The sequence below is a fragment of the Papilio machaon genome, chromosome 12, assembly GCF_912999745.1.
Source record: "Papilio machaon chromosome 12, ilPapMach1.1, whole genome shotgun sequence".
NCBI lineage: Eukaryota > Metazoa > Arthropoda > Insecta > Lepidoptera > Papilionidae > Papilio > Papilio machaon.
In genome coordinates this window covers 3,589,673-3,609,619 of record NC_059997.1, presented here as the reverse complement: position 1 = coordinate 3,609,619, position 19,947 = coordinate 3,589,673, and the positions used below count along the sequence as shown (strand labels likewise).

The 19,947-nt window shown below is 34.4% G+C and overlaps 1 protein-coding gene across 1 annotated transcript in view; it reads left to right on the top strand.

Annotated features, from left to right (window-relative positions):
- The first annotated feature begins 624 nt into the window (after positions 1-624).
- The window catches only part of LOC106713796 (zinc finger homeobox protein 4), a 206,764-nt gene continuing 187,441 nt past the window's right edge, over positions 625-19,947 (top strand). Inside the window, exons 1-2 of the mRNA XM_045680277.1 lie at positions 625-1,107; positions 10,503-10,505. The gene's annotated coding sequence lies outside the window, so the exon portion shown is untranslated. The remainder of the gene's footprint in view (positions 1,108-10,502; positions 10,506-19,947) is intronic.

Here is a 19,947-nt window from a genome sequence, read left to right as displayed (position 1 = left end):
CAGATGAAACAAGTTAAAAGAGAAAACTCTCACCATATACACTATTTATTGAAATAAGAGTAAAAGCTAGTACTACTTACCTACTATACTCTAACCCCAGTCTCGTAAAGCAATAGTTAGGTATTAAAACAACTTGGTTACGGAGGTTAAAACTAACAACAAACCAACAAAAATATCTCTCATTTACAATAAAATAATTTTACACCTTACATTAATTTATTATTGTTAAACGAATCGAAGAAGCGCGTTCTCGATTAGTGTGCACGAACGTGTTTAATTTTACTGCTTTCGTAGCGAGCTTTACGAAATGTATAAATCAATGTTTTGTGTCAACACTTTCAATTAAACGCACAAGGTCGGCCGGCAATAAGCAGGCCAATATTCCCGTACCGTGTATTCTTATCCTAAGTGTTGTCTGAAATAGAACCCAATCTCATTATAACTTTTCACGTTTGAATTAAAAAAAAATTGGAACAGATTCATCTGTTATATTCGTATGTGGTTATATTACTTGTTTTGTATCTGTCAATTTGGTTGACATAATATTTGTAAAAAGTACCTTGAGAGTGGCGGTAGCGTGCAACATATTGTACAATCCTAACTATGCCTAATTTGCTCTACAAGCTAAGAAAGGTCTCGAAGACAAGCAAAATAAACGACATTTCCGATGTTTGCCACTCAGACATTGGCCGCTACTTTGTTGCTGGCCTTCTGTAACTTCTAAGGAAACTGTATCATCCGTTTACATAAAAGACGCCTACAATAACCCAAACACTAAGTTCACGCCGACTATTGGGATGGCGTCTCACGCCAATACCGATCGGTGTTCGGCGCTCGCGCACGCCTCGCCGCCCGCCCTGTGCTCAACGAACGAACTTACGAACAAACGCACCGTATCCACGACCACAGTGCCGTGCTTTAATCGACGTGTGTCGATACCGTGATATTCTTTTGTCAGAAAAATGTGTAAACAAGACGCATGACGAGTGAGAAGCAAACTCTGCGACTCGCTTGGTTGCGAGCAAATGTTTGTGTTGTCAATAAGTGAGCCGCGAGAATTTTTACCGAATTCGAAATCTACGCTACGGCGTCGCTTCGTTTGGACGAGTACGTATACACAAAATAAACAATAAATACTAACAAATGAGCTTGTTTTATTACCTCAGTCATTCTTTTGATTTTTGTTGTTACAAAATCTGAAAATGATTTTTTACATATTAATAAATCAGCGTTATAAGTATCACTTAGTCATATTTTATCTATTAAACTATAGTAATAGAACCTAGGTTTAATTCTCAGGAAAATATTTTTATATCACACCTAATCCACTGATTAACTTATGTGCTAATAATTATTTCTTTTGCAGGTAGACTCTAAGATTCAACTATTTTCTCGATACACATCTCATTTATTTTTTCTGTTAATGACAATATGCAAATATCGTCATAAACATACTTAGGTGTAAAATTTAACCAAGTTCTTTTTTTTTTTAAAACGTCTTATATTAAATCTGATGGACCACTAATGTTATAATAATTTTGAATGAATAACCTACATTGTTTAGCCTTAACGACTTCGAACAGTAAACTTTGACCTTTTATCTTGTAACTAAGGCACGCTGCATAAGGTTCATGTAAAAGTATGCTTCACCGTTATGTTTGTTCAAATAGTAAGAACAATTATTCACTACAAGAATTCATTATAAAATGTCTTATGACACAAATATTGTTTTTAATTGGACAAAGAGCCGACATAATTGGAGTCGGTGCATGACTCGGCGACGAGGAGTTGAGATTTGGGGTATTATAAAGTGTGTCACCTGGAGTAACATTCTTACTCAATTGGGAGCAATGCTTGAAACAATATCAGTTACCTTATGTAGATTGGAGAGAGGCTAATGAGCAAGCTGTTCATCGGAATAAAAAATTGAACACATAGTTTACTTAAACTTAAAAAGTTTAATGTTAATCCGTAACAATTGCAAATGGAAAGCAAGGTGTTTTTCCTAAGTTTTTTTCTTATGTCAATTAATCAAAATGATAAGTTACGAAATTGAACAGCAACAAATTAAACTTTATATTTTTTAAATTTATTTATTATTCATATGTCTCTTAACTTTTTCACACGATCACAACGTCGCGTTTCCTTTCTTAACGCCGTTCCGAGAACGCCTAATATCGTACACTTTGAGTCGAGTGATAATAACTGAACAAAAACCTCACAACATAGGCATTCTAGTATTATCTTTTTAAGTTCATTTCTCACTTCCAATTTTCTCAGAAGCGCGGTAATGAGATTCTACACGGCGCGGTGCTCCGACGAAGTCTCGTTGAGTAAATAAGTTTGTGTGCCGAGCGCAGTCCGGTAGCCACTCTCTGTTTGCTGTCGACCTGTTAATTAATAACTCGGCGAGCGGTGTATACACAGCCTTATTACCGGTAAAATCTCACAAGTCACGAGTCTAAACTGACCTAAACCAGTTTTCAGTTTCGGCTCTCGATTTCTAATCACACGGTAATGGATTTGTGTAGCTGTCGCTAATGAGCTTCGCTATGCGCCTGCGCACCGACTCCTTTACTCCAAATCGCGCGGTATAGTGTCACTTATTACTGTACGTATGCATAAACTAAATTCTACATTTAAACACACATCTAGCACCTATTAGCTGCACTGATTTGAATATGAAATTCATGCTTAACCTCTATACAATGTTATTTGTCATTACAATGCCCATTTAGCCGACCGCGTTCGCTCTATAATTATAAGTTGGAAAAAGAAACGCAAAGGCGACTAATGGTCTGAAACTAAATTTTAATTAATGTTGCGTTTTACGAAATGAAAATGATTACAGAAATAACACGACAGGTCGTGTCGTAATGTAGGCTTCGGCGCGACCCCTAATACTCACGTTCGACGATTTACGACAGAGTAATTATGTAGGTATACGTGTTAGACGCGCGACCGACTTGCGGGCGTTATTTTGGAAATTAAAAACGGTAAGCTTCAATCGCGGCGTAATATCTAAATGATGGATTAACCTCGCGTTTTGATGTGGATCGATTTATTTGGCCGGTAGCCAGTAATTATTCTTTATCGCCGCATACGTGCGGTGAACACAATTAGTTATTGATCAGGCTACAATTAAGCCCAATCGATTTTGTTTGTTGAAGTTGAAGGAAATTGTTTTAGTTCGACGTTTAATCGGCGCCGTTTTGTACTGCTAATGGATTTATACAGTGTTTGAATTGACCTGCTATTCGATTACTGTTTATTAGGTTAAAATAATTTGTTTCTACATTGTGACATTGTTGTGGATTGGCTTTTGTAATTGAAACTATGTTTTACTTTTATCAATTTCTATCAATAATCAATTTTGCTTATAATGAAAATTTATGCAATTTAATTTAACCTTAATTTATCTATTGTTACTGCTTTATTATATATATGTATAAACAGTACAAATTAAAATAGAAAATTAACTTTTAAAACTATGATCTATAAAAGAAAAAGAAATTATAGAGGTATACCCTTATAGTATAGGAGGAGGACAAGACAAAGGTTGAATAAAGTCAAACGGGGCGTTGCATAAATACAAACAAGTACAATAGGGCAAGGCACGGCTCTAGTGGAGTAATTGGCCGGGTCCGCCGCGGGCGTCAGCAACACCTCTGAACGTATCAAACCGTTTTAATAATGAGCCGGCTTGAGATCGTGAAACAATAAATTGCGAAGCTCGGAGGCTTCGTGCCCGAGACAGCTATCTGAAGCGAGCATTATGCATCTCGTGGTCCGCGGCTCGCGATAGCACCCTATCATCCGCGAGATTGATAGGAGAATAGCCCGACGGCTAGGATTCGGATAGCGCATTGTGCTAAGATCCTTGTACCGGATCGACCGAGAATTCATTAGGTGCTTGCGTTCAACTTTATTTCCGTGATTGGTATAGCCCCATGAATTGCAATGCGATCACTGTTGGTATAACAAAACAATACTGAAATAAGATACACAGCTCCACCAACATAGGTCCTTACTTTAGTCTTTTTAATTAATCACATATAAAAAACAGTCATTTTTTTTCTTCAAATCTGAAAGCATCTCAACATTCTCTGCCTCTCTATTTGTGTTCAATTACGGAATGTCGAATCGCGAAACAGCTAGAAACGCGGCTTTTATAGCCTTATGTAATTACGGCGTTCTCTGTGTGGGTCTTGTAATTAAAAATAATTTGATTTTAATAAAAAAACTAAATTGCAAAAATGTTAACAGAAACATAAATATACCGCCATCTACTCATAACTTATTTCTTATCAAACGATCGCAACGATTTGTTCGTGATGTTTTCCTTAATTAACAAAGTATGATTAACAAAGAGCAATCACGAAAACAAAAGTCTTATCATGGTGAACGTTTGGGGGAAGAGCAGTGCATTGATCACAAGGGAACACACAAAGATGGCGAAATTAATAAATTACAACTGATGGAGAGTTATCGGAAAGACGTGCGCTAGTACTTGTCTCGTTTACTTCAGAGGTCCTCAAACTACCTATTCTATTCTACACAAAGGTTACACTGCGAAAAAAATAAATTTTATTCATTTTAAATACGGTTAGTACGTATAAATTTTATTATACTCTTTTGACATATTGGTAAAAAAAATATTTCTGAAGTATTCTATTCTATGTACTACATAACATTCCTGTGTTTTAAAAAAGATTAAATTTAATTAAGTACATAGAATCAACATTTTTTTCTGCAGAATTTAACCTTTAACAATATGAAATCCATGTTGCTACTGTCGTTTAAATAACACTCAGAGGGCTGTATTTAGTATGGATCAATTCTAACACGGAATGCAGTTTGAGAACCTCTGTCCACGCTAATGAATTGTACTAAACGTCTATCTTGTTGGAAATATGAATGATAAAGCGATGGCAATTTATTCCGTTTTGTTGCTTTATGTTTAGATTTTGTTCTCAATGCTTAGTTTGACTTAATTAATCGCACATTCCTTACCGTCTGTATTAAGCTTCATTTATTTCAGTTGACTATACCTATTAAATAGAGAGATATATTAAAAAAATAATGATATTGAAGAAATAATGATATTGAAAAAATGATATTAAAAATGATTTGCATAACCATTTCAATAGTATACGAAAACAAAAAAATAATAGTTAATGAAAACAAAAATATAGTTTATTAGGTCAATAGAAGTGTCCTTATGAATGTTACTTATCTATAATATTAAGGAGCTCGATAAAGATCTACTAATGGTTTCTACCTCTGCCTACGCAATTTAAATTAAAGACATAAGAGCTATAAATAATCATGTAGTCAGAAATTAACATAAAACAGTGAACACAAATAATACACAGTAATTAATTCAAATCTTATCTCTACCCATTTATTATGTTCATTAATTATGATTTTAACACTTCAAGGAAACGAATGTTCAACAAAAGAGTTTTTACACACACGAGTAACTTTATCCTTGTTTTTACACAAGATTTTATTAAGCAGACATTATAATTACACTTAAGTGTACGTACCAGCATTTACATCATGACGGAATAATTAATGTAATTATTCCTTTAGCGTTCGCTATGGTGTGCAATGAATCTATTCTATATCCGTGTTTGTAATAACCTCAAAGCAATTTGTAATAATTTTTGTCACAAAAACGTATCCACTTCGTATCGTAATTACTTTTATAAACGCCAAGGGCCATAATGACCCGTGTACTCATAACAGTAAGTGCTGGCTTCATTGCGTTATTGTAACTCATTAGGGAGTCAACGAAATTGCCTAAAGTGTGACGGAATCTGATATAATTTTCTGGCTCTAAGAGGCCACGATTAAAGCGTAGCAAATGACTTGGACAATGGTTTCTTGCTTCTACTCCGACTGTTATTAACGGAATATTTCAAACTTTTGCGTATTGTGCGATATTGAAGAAATATATTATGTACAATAAAATTTCAAGCTATCTTTTTTTTTTATAAGACACAGTCACGTCTGAAATCCAGAGAGGTAAACAGAGCTAGGGACGCAGACCTGGCACATTTCTCCTTATCTTTCTCGCCTTTTCCACATTCATGCATGCTTGTAAAACTAGCAGTAATAGCTTAAATTCCTAACTTCGCTTCATCATATCTTTCCGATAGATAATAAAGATAGTGACAGCATATAATCATAAAAAACACCTAGATATAAGTTACTTTGGTACCTACCAGCCAGCATTTTTATAATAGCTCGTATATAATTAAGAACATTCATTATTAATTGAAGTTTTAATTATTACAGTGACCACGAACTTTGGAACAGCGTCTTGTTTGTTCATTTATGATGTGAGGCCGGGTACCTACTGCTATTGATTATTATAAATGACTGATGAAGCAGACGTAATACTGTTAAATTATTTAATACTTTATTTGTTATTTTACATGTGGAATAGACAATACTTATAAAAGAAATTTATTACGTCATTATCAAACGTAACAACTACATTAAAGTTATTGCTTTGAGGCTTTAGAAAACACTGGCTTTACAAATGTTATCAAATTATGTACATATTTGGAATTCTTTGTGTTTTTATCATCCATTTGTAAGTCTTCACTTAGTAAGGCATTTAATTGATACTATACAATCAATTATCTAGTTCAAGTTTACTGCTTCAATGCGGCCGCGGACGTAATCTGTAATCCAATTTACAGGAATACTAGGATGTAAACAACATTTCATCGTGTCTGGGCTGCTCGACTCATTTACACAATCATTGTGCACTTTACATCGCTTTACTATACAATAGTCAGCATTTCGTAACACCAACACGAAAGGCGCCTAAATTTGAAATTAACGTGTACGAAGAACCAGTTTTTGTAACCCCCCCAGTTGGGACCGCGGGGCTAGCTTAATTGGGAAATTGATAGAAAAATGAGAGGTCTCAGTAAAGTGGTCGCCACATCTGCGCGGCCCGAAGCAGTGCCATTAATGTCGATCATTAAATATGAATTATAAATATAAAAGAAAGCATAAGAAAGGCAATCAGGGCCGTCCATTATTAGATTAAATATCTCGCGGTTCCGTGAACGTGGCGGCGTTCGTGTGGGTTAATATCGAGATTCGAATTAAACATCGCGAATGTGTGCGTGTTTGATTTATTAATTCCATTGCGGCGTTTCATTCTTCATTTGGTATTCAAATTTTACTTACAAATGTGTAATTGTTATATTCAAGTAATTTACATTATATTCGTGCAACGATTTCAACTTGAATTTTTTGCATAGCGGAACGCATGTCTCTAAGCGATCTAGTGCAATTTTAGCAATTTCTATTCTGAACATTTTCAAAACGATACATCTCTATAATTACGGCGGAAAAAACGAGATTAGTAATATGCGGTCATTACGTTATATATTTTATTACCTTTGAATCACATAACGGCGACAATGAAAAAGTATCAAAACAAAATGGTAATTTATAATATTACGCAAATCTTATAATTTAGTTCAGCATATTTCATAAATAACCTTAATTCTGTCGTCGGTCAGGTGGACGTTATAAAAAACAGTTGTAAAAGATTTTAGATCGCGACGGAAAAATAATCCGTGGATCGCAATTAAAAACATAAAACACTCTTAAAATAAACCTGGAACGAAATATCATACGACCGAGGAGTAATAACATTAAAACTTATACAGTGGGGCAGATGCGCCAATATTCTATTATTACTGGCTTTTCAACGCGAACGGAGCAAGCATTCCTGACTATTTCTATATCCCTAAGATGAATCATTAAATAATAAAATCCAAAGCATACTTAATGCGCAACAACACATACGATTCTATTCATAACTACGGGCCGGGCAACACATGCACGGCCGCTAATCAGTTCCAGATCCAGACCTCGTGTTACTTCTCAATCGGACTCACTCACACACCGGTCAGCCGCTGATCCGCACCGATATATCAATGGATGCTCTAATTGCGAACTCGTAAACACGCGCCGATGTGTTTGTTACGGCTGTAACAATGTGCGTGAAACCAGCCAGCTTATTAGAAGCACATATGGATGGCTGGCATTCCACAACAGTGCGGTTCTCGCGAAATTTCTTGCCGCGCACGGCCGCGTTGTGGAATGGTCTGTCCTCGGCGGTATTTCCAAACCAGTACGACTTAGGGTCCTTCAAGAAGCGAGCGTATCACCATCTCAAAGGCCGGCAACGCATTTGCGATTCCTCTGGTATTGCAGATGTCCATGGGCGTCGATGAACACCTTGGTGTTCCCGCTGCTCGTTTGCCCCCTTTTCTTATAAAAAAAAAAAAAAAAAAAAAAAATACAATCCAATTAGAACACGGTTTGAATTTGAATTTGGAACGGTTAGGAACTGATAGATGGCACACTATAAATAAGGAGCTCCAGTTAAAACACACGATAGTTTTCGCAGTTCCGTTTTCTGTTGTGGAAAACGGTACGGGAGATATTTTAATGTCTTAAGACTTATTAGCGGCAAATGTCATATCGCTTGATGCATCAATTACTACTCGTACACTTTGTTAATATGCTACGTCGAGAGCGTGATTAAACGGTGTAAATTAGTTTCACGTGTGTTTTAATGCATCCCGCAAGCGTTAGTGTTCTAGTTCGATAATCTTCGACTGGCGCTCGGATCATACGGATATGATTCATAACACTCTATTCTATTGTTGGATGGCATCTTGCTGTCTGAAATTATGCAAAGTCCATTTGCTTTCTTAGGCAATTACAATTATTTTGACGAATGCCGACCGATGCTCGAGTGGGATTACATTCCGTGTCGGTTTTTTGTTATTAAATTATCAGTGATTGATACATTTCACCTGATGAATCTTCGTTGCGAGGCAATAATTCCAAGAAACGTCAGAGATTATTAGTGTTGTATGATTGTTGATGTTTCGTTCTTGCTCTCGTCAAATGTGTTCTTAAAACATTAAACTTTTCTTTTCTTTGACAAATTTTGGTATTTTTTGTTATCCCATTCATAAGTTTTTATTGCATTTCGATTTCGTAAAACATTTTTGTAAAGCAATTTGTAAATAAAGAGGGAAATTAAAATTCAATCATCTGTACCTGTTAGTACAAAACAAATCTACCTTACTCAACTTGAAAAGGCACATTTGCATCATCGAATTTCATACCCGTTCCTAAATTCTAGTACAGAGCTGTTAAAATGTTTTCTAATACAATAACGCCATGATCCACTTATAGATGCTATTTCAGCGCAACGCATTAAATTTGATCGATCAGAGCTATATTTTTCCTGTTTACCAAATATTTAAGTAACGGCCATAAGTCAGACAGTAAAATAATTCAAATGTGAAATTTCATGAACGCTCATAATGAACTTGGCAGACGACCAAAAAACGTCTTATTTTCGATGTGGAATCTGGACCAATTTTTATTGCAACTCTTTGGAAATAGTGATACGGTGAACGATGACTTAACACTTGCTTAGATATTATAAATGTGTCAACACAAGCATACGAACTCAACTAATGTCACTTTCAAAGAATATTTTCTAGCGTAATTTAAGCATCTCGCAAACCACTAATTCAACTGATCGAGTAGAAAAAGTCGAGCATCTATTTCCTGAATCACTAACTATAAACAAATCTATTTCTTCATCGATCAAACTTTATTTATCACGAGTGCCCAAAAACTTTATAGCGCCATCATAATGTTTGAATTTTAATATGTTTTTAATAATAGTTTCGCAATAATTTACAACACGTGGCGTTAGCAGTTAAAATATTTCATTTAATGGCATTCCCGTCCGATCAGAGCGCGTCATCGCGACTACTAACAAAAGTATTACAATAAACGGCCGAATCTTCTCACCTAAGGTGCTTTCGAATACTCATAAGATTTATTTCTGTGACTTGAATCAGTTTTATTGCTTCTACGTTCATCTGCACTCATTTATAGCTGACGTAGATATTCTTTTACGATTGGAGGCGCTCTGTTTATTTTCGTTTTTAATTACTTCTAGCGTGGGCAGCGATAGAAATGACACGAGAGTATTTAAACTAGAACATCGTTAGGATTTTTATAAACGATACTCACGAGGTTTGGATCTAATTTGTCTCTGTTGCCGTTTGCGTCAGTGTTACGTGCTCGCCGGATTGTTCTTGTATCATAAATCTGATTTAGATTGTATTTAACATTGGAATATTTTCAAACGAAAATCATTAGGAACAATAATTATAGTCTACTTTTTGTTTCACTAAAGCTAGTGGGATTTGTGGTCAGATTTGAGATTTTTGAAAGATCAAAACTGGAGGTTGCCCGCGACATCCTCCGCGTGGAATTAAGAAAAATCTAGCAATTAATATAACTTATGTTACCAGGGCATAGTGTAGCTTCCCAACAGTGAAAAGGCTCCCGAATGAAAAAAAAACAAAATACAGATTATGTAAAAGAAACGTTTCATCAAAACAAAAAAGTATTGACACAATTTAAGTAAGAAGGTACAGATGAAATCCATCATGATTTATGTTATTTTTCTTCACAACTCGAATTGGCCTCTGCGGTTTGGATTTTAAGCCTTGAAATACCGCAGACAATATTATTACACTCAGTAATAAGTGCAACACATAAACATTAAAAAATTATGTTCAATATAAAAGATATGGAACAAACGAGGAGCCATCAAAGCTAATGAACGCGTGTTCATCTCGCGCAGTACCAATCGGATGCCGCGACTGACTCAGAATCGATGCGTTCGCGCATAACGACCGTCGGATGCGCCGAAGTGTTCCAGAGAGATTGTAAATATTTCTCTGTTTCAGAACACGACCAAAATAGAATAGAACGCGTGTTTCTAAATCCCCTTTGAAGATTACACAGACCGGCATTAGCTCTGGCAAATTACCCTCTAACAAAGATTGTATTAATTACGCGCTCCCGATAGCCCAGTGTAAATACTATTTAAATTTAGAATTCGGCAAGTGGCGTGCGCGCGCGTTCGCTTTCGACGCCTTATATCTGTCATTTTTATTTGGAATCTATCAGTTGAGAGATTCGTGTTTTCTTAATGCTGTACTAATCACTACCGACATCGTCCAAATGTTATTTCTTCTGCGCGTCGGATACAAATTACTCTCGGTGATAGGTCGGATCGAAGCCGAGTTTACAACATTAACATATCCATACCGGATAAACGGAACATACTTTTTACTTTGAATGTGGTAAAAAAATTACATTTTGTCCAAATACAGAATGATTTAAAATTAATTGCCGGCTCTCGTTGCCACAAACAGAGCTTAGATGTTTATCGAAAACACTTTTTACACCTTGACCTCATAAAAATTCAAAGAACTTCGTATTGAGTATGGAATTAGACGATGTCGAATACGAGTCGGAAATCAAGGAAACAAAATTACATGTTATTAAGAAACATCAACACTGAAGGGTCGTTACGGCGCACAAGATAAACAGTGTGAATTAATACGATACGTTTTGCTTAAAACTTGCGTTATTTGGGAGCAGGGCGTGTTATCTGCACCAAGGATCGCCCAACCGACCAGTCCGATTGTTTCTTTTCGGCATCTACAGGGTGTTTTGACGTTGCTTTGTCTGTTTTTAACCGACTGACAGTAGGATTGTTTTTTTTTTTTTTTTAAGATTAAAATATCATCCGTCCGGTTAAAAAAAATCGAAGATTTATATAATTTTTGTAAAAAAGAATTAGTATATAATTTAAAATAATTTTGTTATATTTATAACATATTATTTCATAATCACAATCATGACAAACAAAAAGGCTTGTGGATTAAACAGACAAGTATATTATGAATAATTTTTATTAAGTCCTTTCATAATTGTAGGTACATTTCATTCGCAAGCAGTTGACGACTAGGCAAGAGTTTGTTAGGGCCACGAAAAACAAACAGAACCGCGTTTGTTTTCTATCAGATTCAGTCTTACTTAATATAGCGATTTGGGACAGGTGAATATATCTGTTTTGTAAGTAAGATATGAAATAATTTGAAGATAAAAATCTTTTTTCGGCATCCGTACAGCCCGCACACGTAACTCACGTCCAATTTCGCGTAAATAACGTTGGCGCGAACCGCGGCTCGGCCAAACAATTGCTCAAAAAACATCCAGATCAATTCAATCGAATGCGCTGATAACCCGAAATTACGAGTCAAAACCCCCTCAATATTAAGCACACGGAAAGCAATAAAACAGCGTGAAATGGTACGAGAGCATTAATTCGATTATCAGATCGAGGTGCGAAGCGCGTTTCGATGTTTATCTAGGTATAAAGAGGCGCCGTATAAGAAATTATTTTACAACTGTTAAATAATAAAAACACTCATTAGCAGTCATTAAGTCACCGCCTCCGCGATTCAGGGTGAGATAGGGATATGTGGGTGATGTTTATTTTGTTTAATAACAGGGTGGCGCAAGTGGCCTGTCTATTTATTGCCCTGCACTATACAACGGCAGCATTTCTTTACCTTAACATCGACTTGATTTACTTTGTTTGCTATCTCAATTACTAACACGCGATTACAATTTACAATCATAAATATTTATTACTAAATTCATTAGTTAAAAAAACGAGTTTTTATTATGTTCTTGTAAATTAATAGAACTAAATAAAAAATACAAACTATTCGTGAAGACGATTCAAACGAGCCCAAATTCGATGAGGTTGTGTCGTTTCATTACAAAGTTCCTATGGCCATCTTCCAGCTCCATCATCAGATCAGCAGATGTCATCATAATATTGCATTGTCACATGATTTCCACGTGTATGAAAAATTTCAGGTTAATTAATAACTGGGAAGTTGATCAAATTTAATTTGCAAGATTTAATGACAAACATCTGGATAGATGAAACTAGATAAAAGCTTATAAAAACTTATACCTTTATGCTTCAGAATAAGCGTTAATATTGTCACCAGTCATTAATAAAATATATCGAATTGTGAAACGTACATTGACTGGTAAGTGCTATGTTTTTAGCATTAAGAGTAATCTGTAACTTATACCTACCCTAAATAGATAATAGAGTCGTAGTCATTTATTCTGTGAGAATGCTCTCTCAAGATAAAATCCAACAAAGTGTAATTAGCCCTTAAGTGGATATTTCTTCCAGCCAAATGTTTTCATTTTTATGCAAAACGATCTCTTTGTAGTTATAACAAAGGGAACATAGCCACTTGCGTCGGTTTATAAAACCACATCAACAATTACCCTAATTAAAAAACTCAATACAATTCACCCGCAACGTACTTAAGCGGCTTTAGATTCTCCACAATACAGATAAAATAGAATTACTGGAGTTAATTATAAAAAAAAAAAAACATTGAATAACATCTCGACAGAGAGTCTGTAGATGTAAATAAACTTAATCTATGATCATGATAAAAATGTACTTATATTTATTTGTATTGATTTAAAAGAGATGAATTAGTAAAATTAATGTTTAAATAGGGCTATACGTAAAGTCTAAACCTTACATACCTTTCATAAAATAAAATGGAAAAAACAATTAAAACAGATGAACACGCAAATAAGTTTATGTACACGTAACAGAAAGTAATTGCAAATACCAATATGTTTGTTGACTTCATTATTAGAATAAGTTTTTTACATATTGGTTACATTTACAAGCATTGTATCTCGTTGTGGTCTCACAATTCGCTCGAGGGCAAGAACTCGCAGAAATCAAGAAGAACGATAAATACAAGGAATAAAAATACTGGAAGGACTAAACATGTTTTATGTATAAGTTATATTCTTAATAAAAGTGACACAAATCTTTTTTGTATATTAAAAACAGAGTGTTTAGTAACATTACATCCATATATTACAAACAAAAAGTATAAAGTTTCGTAATTCATCAATTTGCCTCTATCATAAAAGTGACTTTTAACAGAAAAATAGCGTATATACGAAGCAACGCTTTGGCGCCTAGTCTCATTTCTTATTTATATTTCTTCACTATTATTTATTCTGCTCTTCTTTCTTACTAGTAGATTTTAAGCGAATTCGATTTTATTATCAACTACGTGATTATCTATTATTAATGCTGTCTCGAAGAAAAAATATATATATATATATGGGGACACTTCCATATAATTTTACATCGTGGTTCTTACTTGTACACAATACGCACTTGGAGCTACAATTAACCGTTTTGTAGTCGTTGTAAGGCTTCAATTAAACCTTCCTGGAGGTGGAACGACTCTTCAATGTACGTGAGTTTTAATAAACGCCTTATTTTCCTTACATTTGCTTCGTTAGCGGTCGTTAATAATGAATAATTTGGTAAATTTGTCTTGCGGTCTGCGACTATATTTACACACTGCCTTGGATATTACAACGATAATTTAGATCTGGGCGTTTGTTGTATGTTGTTTGTCCGTACATTATAAACTGTAACCGCACTGATATCCACTTTTCTCACTTCTTTCTTATTCAAACAACAATGATGTGGTGTAGGTTTTCCTTGTATCCGCTGTTTTTACGTACCTACACTTGTACAGATTTAATTAGCACCTCTTGAAATAAAATATTACATACTGTTAGTCGTATACAGATATGTGTACAGATATTATTTTGTGGTTATTTTTATATTAATATAAAACTTTCAAGTAAAAAAATAATCATGCCGAAAATCAGCTTTTATAGTTTTGGGAGGGAACGTGAGTTAGCCAATAGTTTTTTTTTAATTAAAAGTCATTTCTCAGATGCAAATCATTCGATAATTTTCTACGCCAGGTGAATTTTAAAGACATCCTTTACAATGGTATAAAATAGAGCACTTACAACTTCTAACGGCCACCCACTAAACGTATTTGAAATATAAAACCATAAAACTTCCTTAACAATTTATGAAGACAGGCCACGTGTCGCGGAAAAAATAGACTAGTCACTGGCGCAGGCATAACACTATAGGGTTCATTACAATTATTTTCTATAATTTTAAAATTATTAATGACTAAATCGTTTTTGAAATTTATTACTATAAATATAGATAGTACTATAAATTTATTACTAGACATTGCTAAAAAGAAATATTCATATGTGGAACATTGGCGTCATTTAAAATCAAAAGATGGAAAAGTAAAGATTCAAACTGTAAATATTCTTATTTTTTATACAAAGCACCTAAAGAATAGTTCGTTACACAAAACTATTGATCTAAGGATTTCTGTTAAACTTAGAGAACCCTAAGATCATTCAAGAAAACAAACGTTACCAATTAACTACAATAAAATGCAAATCACACAATAAAACAAACATATTATAAATGCATTACCTAATCGTACAGAACATTTAAATTCTATTGTAATTTATCAAGAAACCTTCCCCTTTCTCTAGCATACTTAACAAAGTAATAATTACCAACGATGCTTTCTAAGTGCGACTAATACCAACTTTATTCGATTGCAATAAGTGTCATAATCGCCCATAAATTTCTTGTTTCGTAGTAAAATATAATTTGCGTAACATAATTGGCGTTAAGTGTCTGTTAAGTTATAATGGGACTTAAGTAGATAGCATCCATCGATGGGTTTGTTAGAATACGAACGCAATTAGCACTTATTGTACGTAACGTGGCATTGCTTGTAATTTCACAGTCCAGGTTTCATCGCGACGACGACGTAACGAATGTACACAATTATAATAATGACGGAATTTTTTGTAATTATAAACAATCCTTGCTTTTAATTTTATAAAAACATTTTCAAATATACTGTCGTATTTTTATGTAGTGACTCGACTCATTAACAAGAACAGTCGAAATAACTTGGACTAATATACGTACATAATATCACACGAATATTATAAATACGAATATAAAATAATACTAATATAGATGGATGGATGGATGTTTATTTGAAGGTACATAATATCTCCGAAACGGCTCAACGGATCTTCACTAAATTTGGCACAGATGTAGAACATAGTCTAGAAGAAAACATAGGCTATACATATTACATTTTTTTAATTCCGCGTGGACGGAGTCGCGGGCGGTAGCTAGTTTGCTTGAAATATTTTTAATGATTTATTATTTTTTGAAGACAGTGAGTAACATTGCTAGTTCTAACGTATATGAATTCATCAAATTTAATTTAAATCGTTAAAATTCATTTTACAATCCGTTTTATATGCTACTAGTTAAACCGTCTGGTGTTAAAACTGTTTCAATGATTGTGTTTGATTCATTTATTTTTCTAAAGCGTAACGTAATTGCCACCACGTGTTCGCACACGCGGAGCTAGACAAAGGTAATTAAGGGCTTTTATGAACTTTGTAGAACAAGGTCGGTACACACGTGTTTTTCAATCTCTTTGTAGATTAGAATTGCGTCTGCGTTTGAATTATTTGAATTCGAATTGGAATAATGTTGACTTATGAAAGAAAAATTATAACAGAGGACTCGTAACTGCGTATTAAAAACTTTATAAAGGTCGATTTCGTGTGCGAAAAACAACTATTTATGTTACTTGAAAACAGTGAAAAGGGAATAAAACCAGCGTTTCTTAAATATACATAGTTCAAGAGTCGTAGGTACTGACTTATTTTCAATACGTTTAAAAAATGTAGTGGGAAAAGTACGTAAACTCGGGAATCTGACACATACAACTAGAATTGGTAATTTTTATATGTAGATCATAAATATGATTCATCTCTTCAGGTCCTGTAGGTTTATGGTTTAAACCTTTTATCACGGCTGCTATGTTTATTAAATTTTACGAATGAAAATGTTATTTGCCAACATTAATTTCAGTCGTACAAATCGGCGCTATATGCTAAAAGGATGTTGTAATTATATTTGACGCACAGACGCAGCGTGCCGTAACGGGCGACCCTCCGCAATTGCTGGTTGTAACTGACGCACTCTTCCTTGCCACAACTCTAATTATGCACTAATACGAAGCGTTTGTTTTACACAAGTAAACAATAATTACTATAGTGCTAGAACATGATTTAATATTATCGACTAAGGCCCTTTACACACACTTCATACACAAGGCAACGTAAATGTTCGAAACCCGGCGATTTTAGTCTGCAAGTGACATATGGAATAAAATGTCATAGAGCGCCGATATTTTATTCTTTTGTCGACTTCGACAGTTGCTCGAAACCTGTTTGTCTCAAAAAGTCGTTTTCAAGATGGCGGAACAAATATATACAATTGACAATAATCTTCTATATCTGTATTGACCGAATAGACGACTCGCGACGCAATCATACAATATTAGTTTCAACGTAGGCCTAACAGTGGCTTAGTGATACCGTGTAAAATAAGTAAGAAAAATATGTCATATGGTTTTACAAAAATAATAAGATGCTAATTGAACATGCATACTCGTATAACCAACTCTTCGTATCACAAAAGAGCATTTGCTCTTCTAGGGAACCTATCCTATCTATACGTCAAAATCTATATGGATATTAAATTATAACTTCAAACATTATCTTGTAAAAAAATATCGGCCACAATAAGATTATAAAGGTAATAATAAAAGTGTCGCAAAGGAATGTCGTATAATGTTGCTAATTATAGCGGGCGAAGTAATTTCTAAGCCGTTGGTGAGCGGCTCTGTGCGCGTCAAGTCTGTTGTTTATGATGCGCTCTGCCCGCTCTAAATGTCAATACGTTTACGTCAATGCAATAAGAAGTCTTTCTAATCACTTGGGTACTACAAAATAGAAGAAACCGTTATCAGAACAATGAAATGTGTTGAATTTCTCAGTAGTTAAGAATAACTCAACACACGAATAAACAAGTATACTTAATTATCTCATGTGCATCACGTACTCAAAATATTGGTCACACATAAGTATAATACACTTATAATACACTAGTATGATAGTAATCAGAACGATGGGCATTCAAATCAGTTCTCTAGTTGTTTTGTGTATACTACAATCTTGCGGCACTTCTTTCTATATCGTTGAGATAACATTGTGTTACTTCAAATATCGACTCATTTAGTGTCGAATATACTGCAGTTAGGTCATTCTACTGTGACCTTGGCCTTCAATCGTATTACAGAGGAAGAACCTTAGTTAACATATTTACTAGAGTAAAATTAAATAGTAACATAACTGTGCAACTTTAAAATAATATCATTTCAAAGTGGATCAAATGATTTCTTGTGCACATTCGATGAATATAGAAAACATATCTTCCAATACTTCAAACACACAGAGAGATACCACGCCGTCAGAATTCGTTTTGTTAATACCGCATAGCTCTTTTGTTATTTTGACACAGGAAGTTATTAAAGCAATTAACTGGGGCACAGCTCCTGGGCTATTATCATCTCTACGAGTGACGTGTTAATGCCGCTCCTATAGTGATGTGAATTTGATCGTCTCTCGATACATTGATTTTATTTTAATAGTGAATATTGAACATACATAATTAAAATTTGATTAAAGAAGATGAAGAAATAGTATATACAAATATAATATACAAGAATTATTTTTTACTCGAAGAAAGTAAAATCCTAGAGTTTTGTATGCAAGTTTATAAATAAACTAGTTGTCGCCCGTGAATCCGTCCGCGCGTAATTAAAAAATATATTAAGCCTATGTGTTCTTCCATACTATAATCTACATCTATGCCTAATTTCATCGAGATCCGTAGAGACATTCTGGAGATATCTTCTAACAAATATTAATTCATCCAAACATTCACTTTTATAATATTAGTAAGACATCACCAACTTAATTTTAGCTCTTGGCTCTTGTTTGGTTACGATAGATGTTACTTGAAATCTACTGATTGTTTTGCTTTTTTCTCTTAATTTGATATTTCAATTATGATAATTAAGCCATTTTTTACTTTTAATTACATTAAATAAATGTTTATGTATATTTTTTTGTGGTTTAGTAACATCACTAACCGCACATCAAATTATATCGGTTCTTTAATTTTCAATCGGCAGAGTGACCGAATGGAAGCTACTGTTCGATCACAATGCACACTCTCATACACTATGGACATAATTGATAGTCATACAGGCTTAACAATAGTGAAATCATCAACGCGAACCATTACAAAATGAGCTGTAAGTCATTAATTTTAAAGCATATTTACATTTGACGGACGGGTCGAGGTTATTCAAAAGTAACAATCAAGTTTAAGTTGCGTGGCTCCCGTACTTACACTCAGTCTAATTTCTTAGCAGTCATTATTGTTTCTCATGATTAAATTTCTTTTTTGCTCACAATGTACTCATGAGGTGTCCCGCTTAAAATGTGAGATATCATTTTGTTTTTTATTCTCGAATCAACTGTTTGTAAGTTTTTTGATTCTTAATTTGTGAAAGTTAATTTGACCAATTAGAATGTGCCGATAGAAAGTAAACTATACTTTTCAAACTATTCGATGACATTAAACTACAATTATATTTAATTTTAGTTTGTTCTTGACTTAAATAACAAAGTCTTCAACGACATGGCCAAATATGTGTGAACACGTCACGTGTTAGGCGTGAACAAAGAAAGTTATGTGTCAATTAAATGTACTCGCATTCGCCTTTTTTTCTTCCGTAACGAAGCGTAATGCAATTATACGTAATAACAGGATGAGAGTACGCGACAGAGCCGCGTCGTGGACGCCCAGTAATCACTCAGACAATTAAAATGTCATTAGCTTGCCGGGTTTTTTTACACCTAACCAGCGCTCCTTTAATTATGTTCGGGTAAAAACTGAGTAAAAAGATGCGCCGGTTATGATGCGACCGCAGAAGGTATATTGAAAAAGTGACTGACACCCGAAATCGGTGACGAGATACATTGTTAATGCGGTTTTTTAATTTGCTACTATCAGTTTTTATATCGGGAGACAGCTTGTAGTTATTTTAATGCTACTGCTTTGCGTGCTTGTTTTGTTTTACTTTGTTGCAAAATCTTTATCCATCCCAAGCT